The sequence below is a fragment of the Triticum urartu genome, unplaced genomic scaffold (genome assembly GCF_056163025.1).
Source record: "Triticum urartu cultivar PI428250 unplaced genomic scaffold, HENAU_Tu73 scaffold2, whole genome shotgun sequence".
NCBI classification, from domain to species: domain Eukaryota; kingdom Viridiplantae; phylum Streptophyta; class Magnoliopsida; order Poales; family Poaceae; genus Triticum; species Triticum urartu.
Genome location: NW_028260368.1, coordinates 10,368,905 through 10,378,710, shown reverse-complemented (window position 1 = coordinate 10,378,710; position 9,806 = coordinate 10,368,905). Strand labels below are relative to the sequence as shown.

The 9,806-nt window shown below is 35.4% G+C and overlaps 3 non-coding genes across 3 annotated transcripts; 2 read left to right on the top strand and 1 right to left on the bottom strand.

Moving 5' to 3' along the window:
- The first annotated feature begins 4,669 nt into the window (after positions 1–4,669).
- On the top strand, positions 4,670–4,756 carry TRNAS-GGA (transfer RNA serine (anticodon GGA)). Its single transcript has one exon. It is a non-coding gene; the product is annotated as a tRNA-Ser (tRNA).
- A 1,219-nt stretch (positions 4,757–5,975) lies between these two features.
- On the bottom strand, positions 5,976–6,048 carry TRNAT-UGU (transfer RNA threonine (anticodon UGU)). Its single transcript has one exon. It is a non-coding gene; the product is annotated as a tRNA-Thr (tRNA).
- Positions 6,049–7,714: 1,666 nt separating this feature from the next.
- Positions 7,715–7,787, top strand: TRNAF-GAA (transfer RNA phenylalanine (anticodon GAA)). Its single transcript has one exon. It is a non-coding gene; the product is annotated as a tRNA-Phe (tRNA).
- Positions 7,788–9,806: the final 2,019 nt, after the last annotated feature.

Genomic DNA, 9,806 nt, shown 5'->3' with positions numbered 1-9,806 from the left:
ATGGTATCATTATGAATGTACAAGCCAAAACTGTGAAAACCTAGAAATATACATACCCAGTTAAGGTGGGATATGATTGCATCGCGGTGTCTAAGGACGCGATCTAATAGATCGTTGTATCGAGTAGTTGGATCATAGTCTCTTACCATAAAAATTGCTGCATGTGCAGCAGCACCGACTATTAGAAATCCGCCAATCCACATGTGGTGTGTGAACAAGGAAAGTTGTGTACCATAGTCAGTAGCTAGGTATGGATAGGGAGGCATAGAATACATATGATGAGCTACAACAATGGTTGTAGAGCCTAGCATAGCTAGGTTAAGAGATAATTGAGCATGCCATGACGTTGTTAAGATTTCATAAAGACCCTTATGGCCTTGTCCTGTAAATGGGCCCTTGTGAGCCTCCAAAATATCTTTAAGTCCATGGCCAATACCCCAATTGGTCCTATACATATGACCTGCGATTAGGAAAAGAATAGCAATAGCTAAATGATGGTGCGCAATATCGGTCAGCCAGAGACCACCGGTTACTGGATCTAGTCCTCCGCGAAAAGTCAGAAATTCTGCGTATTTGGACCAATTTAAAGTGAAAAAAGGGGTTGCTCCTTCGGCAAAACTAGGATAAAGTTGAGCCAAAAGGTCCCGATTCAAGATAAATTCATGAGGAAGTGGTATCTCTTTAGGATCCACCCCAGCGTCAAGAAATTGGTTAATTGGTAAAGATACATGAATTTGGTGCCCCGCCCAAGAAAGAGACCCAAGTCCTAATAATCCCGCTAAGTGGTGATTCAACATGGATTCTACATCTTGGAACCAGGCCAATTTGGGAGCGGCTTTGTGATAATGGAACCAACCAGCAAAAAGCATTAACGCTGCAAAAATCAATGCACCAATTGCAGTACAATAGAGTTGTAATTCACTAGTTATTCCAGATGCTCGCCAAAGCTGAAAAAAACCAGAGGTTATTTGGATTCCTCGGAAACCCCCGCCTACATCACCATTCAATATTTCTTGCCCTACTATAGGCCAAACTACCTGAGCACTGGGTCCAATGTGAGTAGGATCACTTAGCCATGCTTCATAATTGGAAAAACGGGCGCCATGAAAGTACATGCCACTCAACCAAAGAAAGATAATGGAAAGTTGCCCGAAATGAGCACTAAAGACTTTTCGAGAAATCTCCTCCAAATCACCAGTATGACTATCGAAATCGTGAGCATCAGCATGTAGGTTCCAGATCCAAGTGGTAGTATCAGGGCCCTTAGCTAGTGTTCTTGAGAAATGGCCGGGTCTGGCCCATTCCTCAAAAGATGTTTTTACAGGATCCCTATCCACAACAATTTTTACTTCTGGTTCCGGCGAACGAATAATCATTAAGTCCTCCTCTTTCCGGACAAGACATACAAAGAGACCCGCCAACTGTCTTTTTAGTGAATCTTTGAAAGATATATATTTTGAAAGATAGATTTTGAAAGATAGATTTTGAAAGATAGATATTGTGATTAGTTCTTTTCTTTACTATCTACCATCCTTCTATTTTTTTTTTAGTTATTCACTGGAGCAATTATATATTGAAGTCAATCCGAGGCAAGTGTTCGGGTCTATTATGACATAAAGATTAGGTGCCTAACGGACATTGTTTATCTTGAAAAACAAATATTTCTCGACGTAAGAAAAAAATCTTTTTATTTTTAATTTAAGAAACTAGTGTATTTTTTTTGAGGGCATAAGCTCCTATCTATATCTACTTTCCTTGAGCATAATATAGGGTTTTTTATTTGATTCTAAATTCCAAGATAACTCATTAGAATTATTAATAAGATGGTCCTAATATATTAGCAATATTTAGATTGCCCCCTCTTTTTATTCACTTTATTACTTCTATTCTAGACCCTATCCCTATGGTTTATTCTTATGAAATATCATATAAAATAGAAGGTATAAGAAATGGATATAATGAAATTCTTGATTCGATCTTACGACCTAATTTATTTGATTAATGGATCAACAACCAAACCACCCATTTTATGAAAAGAAGGAGCATGGTCTTATTCAAATTCAAAGCGCTTCGTAATCTTCAACCAGTTCTGTGCTTCAATATAATTTCCCGGAGTAAGCGCTATAGCTTGTTTCCAATATTCAGCAGCTTGATCAAACCAAGCTTCCGCAATTTCCGAATCACCCTGTAGAATGGCCTGTTCTCCTCGGTCGGAATAGGAAGTTCCTTCCCTTAGAACCGTACTTGAGAGTTTCCTACCTCATACGGCTCAGAAATTGCTATCTGAATTTCCCCTATCTTAACTGAATTCGATTTATCAAAAATCGATCCAATTTGTTCTTGGGTTAAGCAGAAGAAATTAATTACCTAAGTTTCAAACCCTAATTTTTATCAATAATCAGTTTGATCTTTTTTCCCACCTTCAGAAGAATGAAGCATAGATAGATATAGAGCCTTCGTTCAAATTTTCTGAGAGGTAACTATCCCGGTTTCATATATGAAATCTCTATAGAATCCTTGAAAAAGACTTTTTTCCATAAGAAAGAAAAAAGAACTTACTATCTTTGGGATCTGATACTACACCGCTGCTTAATCCCTTAGTGGATCGGCTCTATTACATAAGCGGATTCCTAAATTTTGCCCCATATCATGGGATAAGTAAGCAGTTTTTTTTAGTTGTATCGACCCAGTCGCTCACTAATTGATCTTTACGGTGCTTTCTCTATCAATTTGAGAAACTTTATCCATAGAGTAGTAGTATAGGCCATACTTTCTTCGTTTTTTGATTCTCGTGAAGTGTCCTTCCTTCCTACAGCTGATAGGGAAAAATCGTTGTTTTTACGATCCCTATGTAGAAAGCCCTTTTTTTCTAGTATTTACTAGAAAATTTGATCCTCTCTTTTTTTTTTTTCTTTCTATAGTGGAGATAGTCGCACGTAATGACAGATCACGGCCATATTATTAAAAGCTTGCGGTAAGAAGGGGTTTCGTTCTAGTGCCCGGAAATAATATTCCAAAGCCTTTGTATGCTCTCCATTGCTTGTGTGTATAAGGCCTATGTTATAGAGTATATAACTTCGATCATAGGGATCGATTTCTAGTCGCGTAGCTTCATAATAATTTTGCAAAGCTTCCGCATAATTTCCTTCGGATTGAGCCAACATCCGTTACGGTCGTTCATTCTATTCAAAAAATCTCCGTTCCAAAACCGTACATGAGGTTTTCATCTCATACGGCTCCTCCCCCTTCTGTACATAATAGTACTAAGCGAAATAATCTATAGAATCAAAATAGAATTAGTCCCGTCTCATTATGAACCGAAAGGGGCTGGTATTTTTCCAAGAAATCTCTAGCCAACCTTCCCACAAGAGGTTTTTCTTAACACCAATGAATTCTATTAATGCTAGAGGAAAACGATAGCTCCAATAATTTCTTTGTTCTCAACGCCTCCTATTTAGAGGAATTAGCTACTTCAACGATCTTTGATGGTTATAGGGGTATCCAAAGTACAAACCTGATGGTTGTTTGTTATCCCAACCATTCTTCCCAGCCCTGATACCGATCAGGAAAGGGGTAATTTCTAACAAAGTTTTTCTCTTGTTGATTCCTATTTCTAGGTGTAGTGCTTTTCTCCCCTATGCTGCCTACGGATACTAATAGAGTAGGATTGGCCTGTAATCCATACCATACCATATCCTGTAGGTGTAACCTTTCGCTCAATACTCAAATCTACAATTGAAGTATCTGAAGCCGCATCAATCGAGGATACACGACGGAAGGAATTGTTAGTTCGCCTCACCTTCCCGAAGCGTGGGTTTGTTTGCTTTACAAATTTGGTTCTCTCTATGCCAACCCCCCTCTCTTTTTCGTAAGACTGAGGTATAGGTAGGGCTAAAAAAAAGCAAAAAAAAGAGTCAAATCGCACCATCTCTATAATAAGTAAATGCCTTTTTTTCTCCTGAGGTTGTCGGAATTATTCGCAATAAAATATTGGCTACAATTGAGGAGGTCTTATCAATGAAATTTCCATTTCCACGGGATCTAGGCATAATTCCCAACCCATTCTATATAGAATTGTTTTCATTCCTTCACAAAATAACATAAAAACAAACACATTCGATTCTTATAATTATAAATAGATTGATCCATATGCTCTACTCTAAATCCATATGCTTTAAATGGATAAGAGAGATATGGATTTTCCGCTCAGCTCAAATTGTATCCTTTTCCTTCTGCTTGGACACGAAGAGATATGAAATATTTGACTAAGACTGGATTTCATTCCACTTTCCTATTTCTGAACAACAACTTATGTTATCAACTATTTCGTGTTTTCAAAGTTATTAATTGTCTCATACCCTATTTTTGATTTCGATAGTATGGTGTAGCGTATCTTATGCAAACGGAATTCTAAGGTTTCTTTATTTTATTATGCAATAAGAAGAATTCTTCCATTTTCTTTTTCTTTAGTTGCGGGAAAACCCAAATTAAAACTTTTATTTTATAGCGAGCGCAATTTCTAGTAAAAAATCCTGTATCCTTCCACTTAGATCAAAAGGAATTTTTCCAATAGAACTATGGAACCCCCGAGTGGTTGCGGTTGTACCTGTACTGCAGGAATAAGAAAACTCGCTATTCACTCAGTTTATTTTCCATAATAAGTTATGTAGGAGAGATGGCCGAGCGGTTCAAGGCGTAGCATTGGAACTGCTATGTAGACTTTTGTTTACCGAGGGTTCGAATCCCTCTCTTTCCGTTTTTCTTAATTCATCAACGTTAAGGATCACAATGTATCAAATCAAATAACAATTTTTTCCAGCAATAATATAATATCTTATATTATCTTATTTTGATTTAATAGAAATTAGAAATTCTCTATAGCAAATTACTGTGGTATGTAAAATACACATAGAGGAAAAAAGAAAAAAGGATCCTAATCCTAGGGTTAATCAATTTTAGCTAGTTGATGGGAAAATACAAATTAATGGTAATGGTCTTAGGGCGATTTAGTTCGGGGAAAGGGGAAGGGGAAGAAAATTCTATGAACCTTTCCTTTTTTCGTTAAGTTCAAGTCTGACGAGAGTAATATTCTACAACTAACAACTCATTTATTTTGAGACCGACCCACTTCCTATCTAGGATTTTATTTACTAGTCCTTTATATTCCAACGTGTCAATCGCCAAATGCTTTGGCAATTTCCCCGGGTCCGATGAAGCAATATAATTTTGAACCAGACCTTTTGATCTTTGGTTATCTTTCGTAGTAATAATATCTCGGGGTTTGCAACGAAAACTTGGTATATTGACTATACGACCATTAACTAAAATATGTCTATGGTTGACTAATTGGCGGGCCCCAGGAATGGTTGAAGCCATACCCAATCGAAAAAGGATATTATCCAAACGCATTTCAAGTAATTGTAGTAAAACCTGGCCTGTTGACCTTTTTGCTTTTCCAGCGATATGTACATATCTAAGTAATTGTCGTTCTGTCAGACCATAATGAAAACGCAATTTCTGTTTTTCTTGAAGACGAATACGATATTGCTCCTTTTTCCCAGAATTGAATTTTTTTTTAAGATTACTTCCGGATTTAGGTGTTTTTCTAGTGAGTCCTGGTAAAGCTCCCAGACGGCGTATTTTTTTTAAACGAGGTCCTCGATAACGGGACATGAAGACTCCTTTTTTTATTTTATTGAAATTTCATTTTACACAATTAATTTCATTGTATTTACATTACAGAATACATCGAAATTAAAACTGAATTAAACTACAGGATAAACAGAGTAAAATCAACTAAAGTACCCCAAAAAATGGAATTTCATCAAAATCTTTTTTTTTTGTATATATATTATTTATTTTATTGTTTTGTATCTAGCAAAATTGTAAGGTAAAAAACATAAAAGATCCTGGATTCTCCATTTAATTCGGAAAAAAAGAGATTCTTGTTCGTAGAACATCGATAGAGAAAAAAAAGCCGACTATCGGATTTGAACCGATGACCCTCGCATTACAAATGCGATGCTCTAACCTCTGAGCTAAGTGGGCTTACATAACGGAAATAGTGTAACAAATAGAAATAGGTATAGTATAGGAAATCCGTAAAATCTCAGATATTAGTTATTAATCTTAGCTATTAACTAGTTCTAAATTTGAAGTTATACTTATAAAAATAAAAAAATACTAAAACTTCTTAAAGATAAAGTTAGCTTGATATGCTTAACTATAGGATATTAAAAAATAAAATTATAGAATTTATTGGTATTTTCATTCGATCATTATAGACTTTATTATTTGTTAATAATTTGAGGATTAATATTTCACTAAGGGGAACATAGAGTCAGAGTAAATAAAATTGCTAATTCTGATTAGAAAAAAAGAATAAATATCAAGCGTTATAGTATAATTTTGAATACTATAAAAAAGTAAGACGGGAGGTGGGGGAGATAAAAACTTTTGGATATATTGATTCGGATTGAATTGCAAATACATCAAGGATAGAATCAATTCAATTCTGAATTGCAATAAGCAAGCGAGGTCTCTCAAATAGAGTCGAACTGAACTGCTAGACTACGTTGAGTGATGAACTCAATGATTCAAAAAAAAAACTAAGAGATGGATGAAATTACACAAGGAATCCTGGTCTCAAAGAAGAGGGAAATGGGGATATGGCGAAATCGGTAGACGCTACGGACTTGATTGTATTGAGCCTTGGTATGGAAACCTGCTAAGTGGTAACTTCCAAATTCAGAGAAACCCTGGAATTAAAAAAGGGCAATCCTGAGCCAAATCCGTGTTTTGAGAAAACAAGGGGTTCTCGAACTAGAATACAAAGGAAAAGGATAGGTGCAGAGACTCAATGGAAGCTGTTCTAACGAATCGAGTTAATTACGTTGTGTTGTTAGTGGAATTCCTTCTAGTTCTAAATTAGAGAAAGAGGGGTTTTATACCTTATACATTTAATAAACACGTATAGATACTGACATAGCAAACGATTAATCACAGAACTCATATTATATTCTAATTATAATATAGGTTCTTTATCTTTTTTAAAAATGAAATTAGAAATGATAATGATTATGAAATAAAAAACTCATATCATAATTTTTTTTTTTCATTATTGTGAATCCACTCCAATCGAATATTGAATAATCAAATTCTTCAATTAAAATTCAAAGTTTTCGAGATCTTTAAAAAAGTGGATTAATCGGACGAGGACAAAGAGAGAGTCCCATTCTACATGTCAATACTGACAACAATGAAATTTCTAGTAAAAGGAAAATCCGTCGACTTTATAAGTTGTGAGGGTTCAAGTCCCTCTATCCCCAAATCCTCTTTTATTCCCTAACTATACTATATTATTATTATTTATCCTCTTTTTTTTTTCTTTTTATCAATGCACTTTTTTTTCTTTTTATCAATGCAATGGGTTTAAGATTCATTAGCTTTCTCATTCTACTCTTTCACAAAGGAATGCGAAGAGAACTCAATGGATCTTATCCTATTCATTGAATAGATTTCTTTTTTATTAGAGTATCGGCAAGAAATCTTGGTTATTCACTCTATTTTTAAGTTTTATTTAAGTAAACCATGCACAATGCATAGGACTACCCCCCCCATTTTCAAATTTAAAATTTGAAATACTTTAATTAATTTTTAGTCCTTTTAATTGACATAGATACAAATACTCTACTAGGATGATGCACAAGAAAAGGTCAGGATAGCTCAGTTGGTAGAGCAGAGGACTGAAAATCCTCGTGTCACCAGTTCAAATCTGGTTCCTGGCAGAGAAAAAAAAAAAAAAGATCCACCGAATAGGTATTGATCCAAATACCTCGAGATGGATTGTGATACATATTCATTAATAATATTTATTCATCTAAGTGGATAAATCTATAATATAAATATAGAGGCACTTCTTTTTCTTTTTAAAGAAGTTTTAAAATATATCTTTTCTTTATGATAAAGAAGGGGGTGAGATTCCCCTTTATTTTTTTGCGTTTCTTAATTTTGTATTCCGCTATTCCGACGAATATTTTTTTAGTCTTGCTTATCTTTATCTTATCTTATTTTCCTAGTTGTGCTAAGTAATGTGCGCGGTACAAAGTTCCTGGTAGAGAACTTCTTTGAGTCATCCTATTTTTCTGTTCATATGAAGGAAATTAATATGCGATTTTCAAAATAGGGGAATCCAAATGAAACCCTTTTTTTGCTCAGTCTATCTGGAATGCTTTTGTATAATTAGGAATTAATTATAAATAGGTATTCCGTTTCATCTAGGAAAAGAACCTAAAAATATTCCTTGACTTGAATAAAATCTGGAGTTGTGTTGTATAAGTGAGCATGAATTTCTTATCATTCAATGAGCATCTTGTATTTCATAAAAATTGGGGGTTATATAATCCTTACGTAAGGGCCAGCCTATCCAACTTTCAGGCATTAGGATACGTTTAAGGCGCGGATGATTATCATAAGAGATTCCCACCATATCATAAGATTCGCGTTCTTGAAAATCGGCACTTCTCCAAATCCAGAAGACAGACGGAATTCTAGGATTATCCTTTTGGGCAAAGACTTTTATGCAGACTTCTTCTGGATTATCTATACCATATTGTATTCTCGTAAGATGATACACGCTAGCTAAAGATCCACCGGGTGCTACATCATAAGCACATTGGGAGCGTAAATAATTGTAACCATATACATATAAAATGACAGCAATGGAATCCCAATCCCCTGCTTTTATTTGTAAAGTCTCTATTCCTCGGTGATCAAAGCCCAAAGATCTATGAACCACCTCATGTTTGACTAGCCAATTAGATAACCAACCCTGCTGCATTGTCTTCATCTCTCCCTCTTTGTATAAATATTTCACATTTCGGATGCAAGTTTGAAAGATTGCCCTGCTTTTTATTTTTCTACACAAAAGAGCCCCTCTCCTAATTCACTAATTTGTAGGAAGGTACTGAACTTTTGGATTTGAAAAAAGTTTCAGAAGATATATCTAATGTAGATGGTGATTGATAGAGCAATTCTTGCTCATAAGTTCCTGTATGAGTACTGCGCCTAACATAAAGCTTGTGACTGGTAGTAAAACATCTATTTTTATTTTGAGATAGAGTTTGATCCTCAACTATTTCTCGCGATATCTTCTTACGAAGTTTTGTTAGGGCATCTATAACTGCCTCCGGTTTAGGTGGGCAGCCCGGCAAGTAGACATCCACAGGAATTAACTTATCAACTCCCCGAACAGTACTATAGGAATCCGTACTGAACATTCCCCCTGTAATAGTACAGGCTCCCATAGCAATGACGTATTTTGGTTCAGGCATTTGCTCGTATAATCTCACTAAAGAGGGAGCCATTTTCATTGTTACCGTACCGGCTGTTAAAATTAGGTCTGCTTGCCTAGGACTTGATCTTGGTACCAATCCATAACGATCAAAGTCGAATCGTGAGCCTATTAATGAAGCAAATTCAATGAAACAACAACTGGTACCGTATAGAAGGGGCCATAAACTGGAGAGTCTTGACCAATTCGAAAGATCATTTGGTGTAGTTGAAATAACAGAATTGGAACTTGTTTGGTCAAGTAAGGGAAACTCAATCAAATTCATAACTGTCTCAATAGAATCTTTTCCTTCTTTTTTTTTGTCTAAATATTCAGTTAAGACCATTCCAAGGCTCCTTTTCGCCATGCATAAACTAAACCAACAACTAAGATAAGCACGAAAATCAAAGCTTCGATAAAAACGGATACACCCAATACGTCGAAACTCATTGCCCAAGGTATAGAAAGACGGTTT